We start from the raw sequence: 13,771 nt of genomic DNA, 5'->3' as shown, positions 1-13,771 counted from the left end.
AAAAAAAAAAAAAAAAAAAAAAAAAAAAAAAAAGAGGCTCCATTTCATACTGTAGAATGCTATGAAACTATGTAGGAGCCCGTAACAGTGACTGACACTTTGGGAGTTGTCCTTTGCTTCCCTTCCCTTCCCTTTGCCTTTCTGCAGGGTTCTTCCCCTCCCTAACTTTGGCAAATATACCTCTTTCCTTCTTACCCAGCATTCCTAATTCTAGAGAGAAGCCCCACCTAAAAAGGTCAAGGTATTAGTTGCTAAGTTATCTTTCTTTACATTTACAGAGCCCAGGATATCTGCTGACCTTCAGATAACTTGTTCTTTTAACCCAGTGCATAAACTAACACAAAGTATGTAAACTGCTGTGAGATTTAACTTGCATGGAAGTAATATGTTTCCCTTAAAATGACTACAGAAGCCTCTGGAGATCAAGTTTCATAGTGATATGCCAAAGAAGAAAAAAAGAGATGCATGTCTGGGATGATGAAGACCCCCCTCAGATGGACCTTCCTGTCCATCTTTTCCTTATCCTCCCCATGAAAGCCCCATGTGCTCCTGAGTCCTCCAAGATGAAGCTTTGAGGGTGACAGCCCCTCCATCTCTCAAGATGCTGGTCCTCGAATAAGCCTAATTTCTTCAAACTCTTGTCTCCCAAATATTGGCTTTCAAATGGCCAGCAGCCTAGACTGTAGTCCAGTAACAGACATGTATTTACTAACTTAGTATAAGCCTATGTATAAGCAAAACCCTAAGCTGATCTGGTTATTTGTAGGATGAGGTACCCGTACGCCAAACTTCCTCAGAGGAAGCATGTGGGGAAATCGTGTGAAGTAAAGTTTGGGGTGTGCACCCCCATAGTTTTCCAACCTTTTAAAATGAGATTATATTCATATATGAACTGTATAATAAGAATTCAAATATAAATATTTACAAATATTTAAAGTTTATATTTAATATATATATATATAAAATACACTATTTGGACTGCATGCCTATAAAAATACCATAGAAAAACTTTGGAAAAAACTCATTTGCTAATAGCATTTTCTTTCTTTCTTCTTTCCTTTCTTCCTCCCTCCCTTCCTTCCCTCCTTTTATCTTTTCTTTCTTTTCAGTTTTCTAGGCATAAAACTTAGGACCTCTAATGTGCTAAGGCATGTGAGCTATCACTAAGCTACATCCCCGTCTGAGTGTTTTCTTTTTTAAATATTTATTTATTTATTTTTAGCTTTAGGTGGACACGGTATCTCTATTTTATTTTTATGTGGTGCTGAGGATCGAACCCAGTGCCCCATGCATGCTAGGTGAGCACTGAGCTACATCCCCAGCCTCGAGTGTTTTCTTGAGTTGGGCAAAACTTTGTCAATTTTTCCTTCCCCCTTTTATTTATAATTCAAAATTTCAAAATACAGTATTTGTTTTCAGTAGTTCAAATTAAATATTCTCAAAAACTGCAATGCATTTTATAATTACAATTGGTAGCAGGTATTTTTTCCCCTTAGTGGTATGTACAATAATTATGCTTCACCACTAATGGCATTTCTAGATTCAATGAAATAAGGCAAATAAAAAATATGAGAGAATACGTTAAATCCATATACCCCAGATCTACTATTCTTTTCACATTATCAAGGTCATTGACTGAATCTCACAGAGACACATTTATCTCAAAATAATTTTGTGTGGTATTTGGGCTTGGGGAATAATTTTTCACTAAATTTGCAAGAATACAGGGTTAGTATAACTATTTCCCTTGCATGATGTGCACTGTGCAAACATTCATAAAACAGTCTGTGACATAGCTAAAGGCTAGGGAGATGGATACAGAGGTGATCAAAGCAGATTTCTTGTCTGAAATTTTCTCCTAATCAGGCTGAAAAACAGAAGGGGAGAGGGAAGTCATGGCCAGTTTTATTGCTTTTGGAAATTCAGAACTAGACATCCAAATGTGAGAGAAAAAGGTAAAGAGTCTCAGGATTGAAATGGAATAGAAGTGTTGGATTTATTGCCTCTCCTTGCTCCTTGTCCTTGCCCCAGGGTAGGCACTCAAATAGTTCCTCAATGAATAAGTTAGGGAGCAGGCCCATGTGGCCAAGGCCTATAGGTGCTAACTTTGTCTCTGGCACATAAGAAGAATTCAGAAAATAAATGAGGGAGAATGAGAAGGAAACAAAGGATTTGAGGGAGATGGTGGTAGGTGCAAGGAGGGGGAGGATAATGAAGGCCAGCTGTGGAGACATTGTTTATAGGAAGGGGATGACTGGAAACTATTTCATCAGTTTGTATTGTCAGACCTGCCAGACAGGTTCGCCATAGTTAAGGAGAAAGGAGTAGGTGGAGAGAGGGAGAAGGGAGGCATTCCCATCCAACCTTAGCTTTAAGACTGATCTCTGTGCTGTCACAGACCGGGGCATGGGAATAGACTGAGTTCAAATTCCATCTTAGCTGCGAAACCTCACTCATGATGATGTTCTGTGCTTGTTTTCTCAGTGATTAAGTGGGAATAATCATACTCTTCTCTGTGCTTCCCTAATAAAGGCTCGAATCAGGAAAAATCTTTATGCAACATTTGTAGATAAGGAGAGACCACCCCAGATTAGATGATTTGTTTAAAGGACTCATAGGATTCAACATGCAGCTGTATTCATGGTATTCATGGATATGATTTATTACAGCGCTCCACCACTGAGCCACAACCCCAGCCCCCAATCTCCAAAAGCAAAGGGAAAAGGTGACAGGGTTGATGCCCAGAGAAAATTAGGCCCATGCTTCAAGAGTCCTCTCCCAGTGGAGTCCCACAGGATGCCAGCAACAAGTTGTGACAATACTTGTTAAATGCCATTGACCAGGGAAGCTCATTAGAACTCAGAGCCAGATTTTATTGGGGACCAGTCATGTAGGCAACCCCCTGCCTAGCACCTACCTAAATTCCAGATTCTCAGCATGAACCCCATAATTTAGACACATAGTTTAGGAAAGTCAACACTCTTGTGGGTTCTGGGAATGGTGGACCATTGCTGAAATCTAAGCTCCTAGTCACCAGTCAAGAGCCTATCTCACCAGCAGGCTTTCCTAAGGACATCAGTCCCAAATCTGCCTTGTCAATAATATACTGCACAGCCTGCTGGCTCCTTGATCCACAGAAAAGAGTAAGTAGTTGTTGGTATTAGAGCAGATTTAGAAAATGCCCAAACCTGTCTGGTCACGTGGACAAGGGACCCCCACATTTTCCATAGGTGGAATTCAATATAAACCCCAATCACATGTCTTCAACTCAGCTTCCCTGTAAGGTTTTTGCTTGAGCAGTCTGAATTTGTAGCCTTACACAGTCTAGACCTTTTCCTCCATTGAATGGTGCCTTCTTTTTCATGTCACACAAGGCAAGGTAGCTCTAAACTTTTTTTTTTTTTCCTTTTTGCAGTGCTGGGGATGGAGCCAGAGCCTCATATATACTAGACAAGTACTCTGCCACTGTGCTACATCCCTGAGCAAAGTAGCTTTAGAATTTTAAATTCTATTAGCATTTCACTGTTTCTCTAAGAATTAATTTGAGAAAACTGTTTCTCTATATTTGTTTTCTATTGCTACATAACAAATTAACAAACTAGAGGCTTAAAGCAATACCTGCTCATGAGTTCCCAGTTCTGTGGGTCAGTGGTCCAAGTACAACATGACTGGATTTTCTGCTTAGGGTCTTGCTAGGCTAGAATCGAGGTGAAAGCTAGGCTGCATTCCTCCCTGGAAGCTCCAGGAAGGAGTTCCAAGCTCAGAATATTGACAGAATTCAGGTCCTTGTGGTTGTGGGAAGGAGACCTTTGTTTCTCTGGAAGGCTGTTGGTCACCCTCAGTCTTTCCAGATTACCTGCAGTTCCCTATCACTGAGCTCCCTTCATGTACTATTGCTGCTGCTTGGCATCTCTTCCTTCCACAAGCTCAGATGACCAGATTTAAAAGCTCTTGTGATTGGTTAGGCCTGCTCAAGTAATCTCCCCTTCTTCTTCTTCTTCTTTTTTCTTTTTTAGTTGTAGTTGGACATAATATCTTTATTTTTTATTTACTTTTATGTGGTGCTGAGGATTGAACCCAGCACCTTGCACATGCTAGGTGTGCGCTCTACCACTGAGACACAACTCAGCCCCCAATTTCCCCTTCTTAAAGTCAACCATAACATAAAACATAACCTAATCCCCAGGGATTAGGTAGGGCATGGGAACCCCCCTGTACAACAGAGGATGGGAATGTTGGAGACATCTTAGAATTCTGTCCGCTACAATCTTCACTCCTTTTGTTTATTCATATATCACATTATGTATGGAGTGAGTGCTCTGTACCAGGCAAGACACAAAAGTGAACCAAACTTGACCCCTTAAAACTTACCGTCTACTGTGATGAGACAACAGTAATCAAGGAAATGAAGAAAACTATCAGTTAACTGTGAGTGCTCTGCAGGAATTCCAACAGCATGGTCTTCAGATTCAGATTGTTAGGTAAGGGTTCTCTGAGGAGATGCCACTTAAAGTTGCTCCGTGAAAAGATAATACAAGGAAAAGGTCCATGCAAATATCATCTAATCTCTGCCTCCTCAACAGGAAAGCTCACGCCCTGTGTCTCCACATTTCCTTGTAATCATGTTTAACATACTTAACAGAGAAGCTTGTTTTTAAACCACACCCTGAGAACCTCTATGCACAGTGTTACTCACTCCACTTTTGTGGCTTAGTTGGTTAGTATAGCTTTGGACATGGCCTCCCAAAACCCCAAGCAGAAGCTGGGCTTCGTGGCTTGTCAACAGTGACAAGTGTTACTCAATGAACAAATTAGGGAGCAGTCTCATGTACCAGTTCTCATAAACGTGTTCCCCTTTTTCCCCTCAGCCTTCTCCTAAGGCCTACAGAATGTTGAGCTGAGCGTAAGATGCATTTCTCTCAATAAGTAGCTAACACTGACAGGATATGTTTCTGCTAAAAATACATTCAATTGAATTTGCATTCCAATTTTCCTGCTGTAAATTTCCAGAACTCAAAGATCCAATGAGAATTGCCAGGCACAATATGCTCCCTTCTGCCCTTGATATATCCCTGTTGAAAAGATTTCAACCCCATCTGGACACTGTCATGGTTAAGAATGCAAAGCTAGGGCTGGGGTTGTGGTTCGGTGGTAGAGCCCTGGCCTAGCATGTGTGAGGCACTGGGTTTGATCCTCAGCACCACATAAAAAATGAATAAATAAAGGTGTCCATCTACAGCTAAAAATTAAAAAAAAAAAAAAGAAAGAATGCAAGGCTATAAGATTTTGGATCTTGTTATCATTTTTTTTTTTTTTTTTTTGATGTAAGCAGCAAAGAGGTGTTTATTGCGAGCTAGCTCAGTCCTCTGGGCGCACACAGCAACTGGTGACGCTGAGAGGCCCCAAGCTCAGGGTTTGCAGCAGTTTTATACACTCTTTGGGGAAGGCAGGGACTTCACATACATCATAGCATCTCTTAGCAAATCATCACACACCGCGAGAAAATCATAAAACAACTCTAAAACATGATTTGCACATTCACTGGTGGGAACAAGTTGGGTAAGGGTGATTGGTTAGTACAAGAGGGGATTCGTTTGAACTGATTGGTTTAAGCCATGAGGGGAGTACCTGCTGAACTACATGGTTTCCCAACATGTTATCAACCACCATAAACTACTGGGAGGGTCATCTGGCATCCCAGGTATTTTCCCTGTTTCATGCTGATTGGTGGTTGCTAGGGGTTGCTATGGGTCTTCACCTAGCCTGACTGAGTCAGGGACGCCTGAGGCAGCAGATCTCTTCTGTTATTTGTAGATAAACAACTCAGCAGGGTGGGTATGTGCCTAGGAGTGCTCTGTGGGTTTTTCCAAGGACAAGGGTCATGCCCCCTTTCTTGGACAGGCTTTGCTCTGAAGTAGAGGCTGGTTTTTCATTCCGCCCTTTGTCTGGAAACTTTGGAACCAAACATGTTTCCCTCAGTTGGGGTCTATTTGGGCAGGCTCTACAAATTGGTAAACAGTAACCCTCAGGGGACAGTCTTCAACTTCCCAAACTCACTCAAAATTGGCCTCTTAGATCCAACCTGACTCGATTTATCTAATTACACTATCTATCTATTTCTGGCTTCATCCCCCCCTCTAATTTTAGGAACTCCTTATTGCTGTAAGGAGAAAGGGCGATGGCTCATTCTGGCTGCTTCAGAGCTGAAATGGGGTGTTGAACGTGAGGGGGCTCAACGACGGTGGGGAACGACGTAGGGGAGTTCCCTTTTAGAAGTCAGTTCCATTTGAAGTCTGGTTGGGGAAAAACAGGTTGTCATCTGGGGATGGGTGCTTCATACAACTTTAGAACACCAGCTTGATAAATGCTCTTTTAAAGCTTCTACCTAAAAGACTTGTATACCAGCCGGGTTTTCATCACCTCTTGATCGGGGTGTCTGGGTAGGCTTATAAGGGGGATCCCAGACGAGCCCCCATATGTTATGCTTGAATTTGGGACCCCTAAAAGACCACCAGAGACCAAGATCGATGTAAGCAGCAAAGAGGTGTTTACTGCGCGAGCTAGCTCAGTCCTCCACGCGCACACAGCCTGGACCTTGTTATCTTGAAGTTGGAATGATTAAGGGGCTCTGAAACACACGCTGAACAAACACCTTCTGTGTGTTGACCATGTACCAGGCACCGTCTGTGCACAATGATGAGCTGTCCCAGTTGTCACCTTCAAGGGAGATCAATATGCAAATTGTCAAACATAATATAGGAGGCTTTTTTTTTTTTTGGTTTTGAGACAGGGTCTTGCTGTGTTGCCTAGGCTGGTCTTCAAATCATGGGCTTAAGCGATCCTATAGGGTCAGCATCCCAGATAGCTGGAATTAAAGTGCACACCATGCCTGGTTTAGGAGGTTTCTTTTAATCAACTAGATCATCTATGGAGCAAATATTTACTGAAGGCTTATTATGTGCCAGGTACTGTTATAGGTGTTACAAAAACACCAGAGAACAAAATGGACATAAAACCCCTTGCCTTAATTAAGCTTATATATTCTACAGGGATGGACAATAAATAAAATATATTGGGGGTCAGATGGTGATAAGTACTATAAAGGAAAATAAAAAAAGGGTGTTAAGGATGTTGGGGTTGTGGCTCAGTGGTAGAGCACTTGCCTTGCACACATGAGGTACTGGGTTCGATCCTCAGCACCATATAAATTAGGTAAATAAGTAAAAGAAAGGTATTGTGTCCATGTTCAACTAAAAAAATTTTTTTAAAAAAGGGTTCTTGGGGCTGGGGTTGTGGCTTAGGGGTAGAGCACTCGCTTAGCACACGTGAGGCACTGGGTTCGATCCTCAGCACCACATAAAAATAAGTAAATAAAATAAAGGTATTGTGTCCAACTACAACCAAAAAAAATAGTAAATATTTAAAAAAGAGTGCTAGGAAGTATGGAGAAAGGGAAGCTATTACTACTTTAATAATTTAAAGAGGTGTGGGAACCAGACTGGTGTGGTGGTGCATGCCTGTAATCCCGCAAATCAGGAGGCTAAGGAAGGATGATTGCAAGTTCCAGGCCAGGCCGGGAAACTTAGTGAGACTCTCTCTCAAAATAAAATAAAAAGCAAAAAAGGGGCAGGGATTGGGGATGTAGCTTGATGGTAAAGTGGCCCTGGGTTCAATCCCTAGAACCTAAATAAATAAGAGGTGAGAGAAAACCTCATTAAAAAGGTGACTTTGTGGTGGTGGGAAAATAATAAATCACAGGGGAGACACTGTAGGGACAGACTGTGCATGCCATTGTGAGGACTTTCACCAAGTGAGCTGTCAAACTATAGGGTCTTGATCAGGGGACTCTGATCTCATTTTTGTTTGAAAAGAGTTCTTCTATTTGCTATATGCAGAGTAAAGAGAAGAGGGCTAAGAAGTTAACAAATAAGTTAGCAAGCTATTTCATCTTAGATAAAAAGGAGTAATCACCTGGCATGACTCCAACCATGTGGTAGCCATGAAGGTCATAGATATAGGGTCTGTTGGATGGAGAAGGTGACAGGAGAATACTGGAGACAGGAAACCAGGAGTCTGGTTGGGAGCAGGTTATGAGCATACAGTGTGTTCAGTACTTAGCCGTTGTGTGAAATGGGCATCAGGTGTTACAGGTCTGGCTTTCAGGAGAGAGGTCAAGGCTGGCAATGCACTTTTGTGTAGAGTTGATTTTGAAAGCCATGATCTAGAACCGAGAGATAACTGTAGCTGGAGGAGGGCAGGGTCCAGAGGCTTGAGCCCTGGAATAGTTCAACCTCAAAGTTCAGAGCATGGTGGACACACAGGTGAGCAGCTGTCAGCAAAGATTGGAAAAAAAATCAAAATCAGAAAAGGGTCATCCTGGAAGCCAACTGAAGGGTGCATCAAGGCAATGGAGAGGTTGAACCCCTATAGTTTGACAGCTCCTTCACCAACAAGGTGCTCCTTGAGGCTTGTAGTCTTAATTCAAAGTTGGACATGCCACCAAGGTTGTATGTCTTTCTCTGGCCAAAATAGGATGTAGGAAAAAATAGATAAAGGTGGGATTTGACTGGGGTTGGAAGTTTGCCAGGTGATTACAATAAAGGGAGAGAGGAGCAAGAAAGGAATCAAATCTAAGTCAGGAAAGGAGGAAATATGGGAGATGTAGATTTTTTCTTTTACTTTTTTGAGACAGGGTCTTGTAATGTTGCCCAGGCTGGCCTTGAACTCATAATCGTCCTACCTCAGCCTCCCAAGTAGCTGGGATTACTTTGTCCCAGTTAGGAACACAGAATTGATGAATAGATTACAGGTCCCTGTGAAGCAGAAGGGTTGTTGGAGTTCAGGTATAAAAAACATAGGAGTTGGTGGCCAGAAGCTGAGATGCTTGAAATCAACATTTTGGGAACTGAGATTGTAGGCATGACAAGGTCTAGTGTAGGGGTCAGCAAACTATGGCCTGTGGGCCAAATTTAGCCTGATGCTGTTTTTTGCACAATTTAAGAATGATCTCTACATTTTAAAGTGTAAGGGGGGGCACACTGACAGTTATCCTTTCAGCAAGAGCACCTGGTCAAATAATTGAAGACATTAGACATTACTTCCTGGCTCACAAAGCTATCTGGCCTTTGCAGAGTTTGACAATTCCTGTTCTAGACTCTAGGTATGACCCCATGTGTAAGTGGCTGAGATAAGGCAGAGGACACAACTGTGAAGGTGAAGTGGCCAGGATGTTGGATCATCTAAATAAAAAGGAAATCACCAATAATTATGACATTAGTGTTGCCAAGAGTGACAGGAGCAAGAACTGAGTCAAGGAATGGAGGATGTGGTCTGTGATCTGAAGACCCTATAAAGGCAGTGATTCAGAAGGGTAGCAGGGGGTCCAGCTTGACCACAGTATGATCTTTAAAGGTCAGAGTTTAAGGGAGGAGAGAAAGAATGATTGGAGCTAGCTAGTGGGAAGAGCTTCTTCTTTTTTTTTTTTTTTTAGAATTTTTAATATTTATTTTTTAGTTTTCAGCGGACACAACATCTTTGTTTGTATGTGGTGCTGAGGATCGAACCCGGGCCGCACGCATGCCAGGCGAGCGCGCTACCGCTTGAGCCACATCCCCAGCCCGTGGGGAAGAGCTTCTTGATTCCTCATCTTGTCTCTAGGAGTCAGTTGTTTGAGATAGGGATTCAGTCACTCCTTGAGAAGGCTGCTGGGTTGGCAGGGTGCCCACAGATGGGGCCAGTGGTGGAATAAATAGTGGCGTGATTGAAGAACATAGGCAAAGGGGCAGCTAAGTTGCCCTGCAGTTTGAAAGGCTTTGCAGAGGAAGGTTTTTTTTTGGGCTGAGGCTTGAAGTATTGGCAGCAGTCAGTGAGGTTAGTGTGAGTGGGATGGGAGGAAGGGAAGGGATACTTAGGTGTAGGAAAGCATGATATTCTTGAATGATGTCCTCAGAAAATCACAAATGGACTTTGGTGTATCCAGACTCAGAACCAGTGCAATTAGAAGCTTTGAGTGAGGAACATTACTGTTTCTTCATTAATATTTGTGTACTGGTGCTCTGGTATATACTTGGGAGCTCACAGTAGCTGGGTAGATGTTCTATGAACTAGAAAGACACATTGGATTTCAAACGTGTTCTTACTTCCTCACAGATACAGTGAGAAGTTATCTTATATAAATGTATGGGCAATCATTCATTTTTCTCTCCTATATTTTTTAGAATAGAATATCTGCTCATTGTTCTGTCAGGCATGGAAGATTTAGTAGTGAGAATTACAAATTTGGTTATTTTCACTCTGAGCTTAGAATGAGCAGAGGTAAGATAGGATGTTATTGGTGCTTATTGCCTTGGCATCTAAGCTAATCTGGGGGCCAAGGAAGAACTGTGAATTGACATTTAAGTGGAACCCAATATAAGAGCAAAGAATAGGTGATGGTGAAGAATGTTCCAAGTGAATTGATGGCATACATCAAGTTGGAGGAGAAGCTGTCTAGAACACTGAAAGACAGTGTGGCGAGAAGGGCTAAGAGATGCATGGGGCCTTTATCACAGTGGTGTGTCTCTTCATGGAGCTTCTGCAATGTTTGAAGACTGGCTTTTCCCTAAGACTCCTGGAAGGCAGGAAGCTAGTATGTCACGTTCACTTCTATCACTCACATACTTATCAGGTATCATGGCAGGTGTAACTACCATGCCTGGTACATGGTATGCACTTGATAAAGGTTTGTTAAATGAATGTATTACTGCGAGTCACAGCTTATCTCTCTGAAATTCGTTATGTTCATCAATATGACTACCCTGTAAATTGCAGAACATATTTGATACTGGGGATTGAACCTAGGAGCACTTTACCACTGAGCTACATTCCCAGCCCTTTTTGAGATAGGGTCTTGCTAAATTGGTGAGGCTTGGCCTCAAACTTTCGATCATCTCGGCTCAGCCGCCCCGGGAGCTAGGATTACAGGAGTGTAAAACCACACTTATTTTATAATACTTGTTTTAAACCTGTTTGATATTATGTTGCAAAAATAGTGCCTTTATAATGTCTCTAACAACTGGTTTTTGGGGAATCTTTACTCCACTAATGCAGGAACATAAACCTTGAAATAAACCCAGCATGATGGTGCATGCCTGTAATCCCAGCTACTAGGGAGGCTGAGCATAGAAGCATGGCAACTTCAAGGCCAGCAAGGTAATTTGAAATCCTGTCTCAAAATAAAAAATAAAAAATTGCTGGGACATAGGTCAAAGGTAGAGTGCTTACCTAGCCGTATGTGAGACCCTGAGTTCAATCCCCAGTACCACAAACAAACAAACCACAGAAAAGGAAAAACCCTCTTTAAACCCCTAAAACATTGAGAAATTATCAATCACATGTACTACAAAAGTAACTTGACTAGGATAAAAATCTTCAGTCTGACTACTTCCTTTTAGCATGCTTAGAATATTTTCCATCATATTCAATTTGACTGTTTTCTACTAAATGAGCAACAGCAAGTAATTATGGTTTTCTCCTGGTCAAATTAGACCCCATCTTCACTCTTATTGTGTCCCCATTGTCAACTAGGGAATCACTAACTCTTCTTTTTTTGATAGGGATTGAATCTAGCCGTGCTTAACTACTAAGACACATCCCCAGACCTTTTTATTCTTTTTTTTTTTTTTTTGAGACAGGGCCTTGCTAAATTGCTGAGGCTGGCTTTTAACTCACCTCCAGTCTGTCTCCAAGCCAAGCTACTGGGATTACAGGCATGTGCCACTGCCTTGGTGGGAATCATTAACTCTTGCACTTTTTTTTTTTTTTTTTTAAATCTATAGCATTCAACATTATGGCTCTTGGATGGTTCCAAATAAGTTGGAACTGTTGGTTGACCCTAATACGTAATATCCTGAAAATTGACATTATGCCTTTACTCATTCATAAAAACAGTGCTAAATACTTTTTCTATTTGAGATACAGTATGTTGCCCAGGCTGGATTCAAGTGATCCTCCACTTCAGCCTCCTGAGCTGCTGGAGGCTAGAGCTACTGTGCCCAGCCTTAGATTCTAAATAATTTTATTTATTGCACTTACAGAATTATTATCTATTATATTACCAAATGCTTCATATACTTAAAAAAATCAATGTGTAGGGGCTGGGGATGTGGCTCAAGTGGTAGCGCGCTCGCCTGGCATGCGTGCGGCCCGGGTTCAATCCTCAGCACCACATACAAAGATGTTATGTACGCCGAAAACTAAAAAATAAATATTAATAAACTCTCTCTCTCTCTCTTAAAAAAAAATCAATGTGTAGGAATATTGGATTTTACTTTACCCCTCAACTTTTTAGTGTTTGTTTGCTTCTAGGTTTACCAAATAATAATAAATGAGTCCAGTTTGCCATTTTCTTTGCGGTATGATAATAGAAAGTCAAGAATATTGGAAAGCATGTTCTGATATTTAAGCCAGGTTTCATTTTATTTTATTCAGTTTGCATCTTTCTATGGTCTACTAAGCAGGTTTTCTTTTTTTACATAGAACACATGAAAGAACTATTTGCTTTTATGTTTGACTCTTTAATTTTGACTTAATTATAATATACACAAACGAGTCCCTTGATCTTGCCTATAAAACAGTTCCTATAGCTTCTTAGTACTTATGGGGCTTTTATATAACCCCTGACTGGCTCTTATTTTGGGGGCCAACTAAGCTAATGCATATACAATTATCTTAGCATTTTGGAGAAAGAATACCTCTGACACTAATTTAAAAATAGCCTTTTTTTTTTTTTTTAAAAAAAAAAAAAAAGCATTTAGTTTTTGGTCCAGGATTGCATTTTCCAAATTTTCTTTCTTTATAGCAATAAATTTAGTTAAATAATAATAAAAACACCTCTTTGAGGAGAAGGAATGAAAAATGCTTGTTATGTACATTGTTTTCCTCATTTATTGATCCCTTCACTAATTCACATATTCCGCCTATTATTACAAAATGTGCAATACTCTTGCAAAGTTTATTCCACAGCTTTCTACATTTCCTTCTGAATTCATCTTAGTTTCATACCAAGGGCTTGAGAATTTGATTTGGTTTAATCTGTGAGCATTATATTTTTTTCCCGCACTAACACACATTTCTCTCACGTTTGTTTGTGACGTGCCCCATACGTAAAAGCGACGACCCTCATGTATTTTCAAACATGCAAGCCTGTTCTGCTCCAGGGCTTTTGCTCTATGACAGGTTGCTCTGCCCCTGCTCGCCACCTCGGGGAGCCTCCATTTCCCAGGCAATCCTTGTGACACCAACTTTATTTTTACCAAGTTACGAAATAACTGTTCGTTTGTTCTTCACCGCGCCCGCGCCCGCCCCCCCCTCCCCCCGCAAGCTTGTTCGTTGAGGACGTGCCACCGCTATTTCCCGGTGGGGAGCAGCACTGGGCTAACGAAGGCTGCTCAACACATTCCCCTTAAATAAACTCAGCATTTTCACTTAGCCTCGCTGATGGGGCCTGATGGCAACTTAGCATGAGTCCGCACAAATCGTGTTGGAAATGAAATCGTGTGTACGCGCCTGCCTTGTGTCCTTGCAGAGCCTCTGGACCCAGACTCACCTTTCCCACCCTGACCCTCGCTCGAGTAGTGAAGGTCTGGGAATCGTTTCCCGAACGACCCAAGCGCGCCTCCATCCCAGCGCGCGCGGAAATCGCCACAGTCTCTGCCACGTCAGCCGGCGCGCGTGACGCCAGCGCGCAGGGAGGGGCGTGGCGCGCGCGGAGTCCCGCCCCTACATCCGGGGC

The 13,771-nt window shown here is 41.9% G+C and overlaps 1 protein-coding gene across 2 annotated transcripts in view; it reads right to left on the bottom strand.

Annotated features, from left to right (window-relative positions):
• Window positions 1-13,765, bottom strand: part of Dennd10 (DENN domain containing 10) — a 38,619-nt gene extending 24,854 nt beyond the window's left edge. For both annotated transcript variants that reach the window (XM_048791290.1, XM_048791293.1), the window contains exon 1: window positions 13,586-13,765. The gene's annotated coding sequence lies outside the window, so the exon portion shown is untranslated. The remainder of the gene's footprint in view (window positions 1-13,585) is intronic.
• Window positions 13,766-13,771: the final 6 nt, after the last annotated feature.

Source organism: Marmota marmota, unplaced genomic scaffold (assembly GCF_001458135.2).
Source record: "Marmota marmota marmota unplaced genomic scaffold, marMar, whole genome shotgun sequence".
Taxonomy (NCBI): domain Eukaryota; kingdom Metazoa; phylum Chordata; class Mammalia; order Rodentia; family Sciuridae; genus Marmota; species Marmota marmota.
Note: the sequence above shows the minus strand (reverse complement) of the source record. Positions and strands in the feature narration are given on the sequence as shown.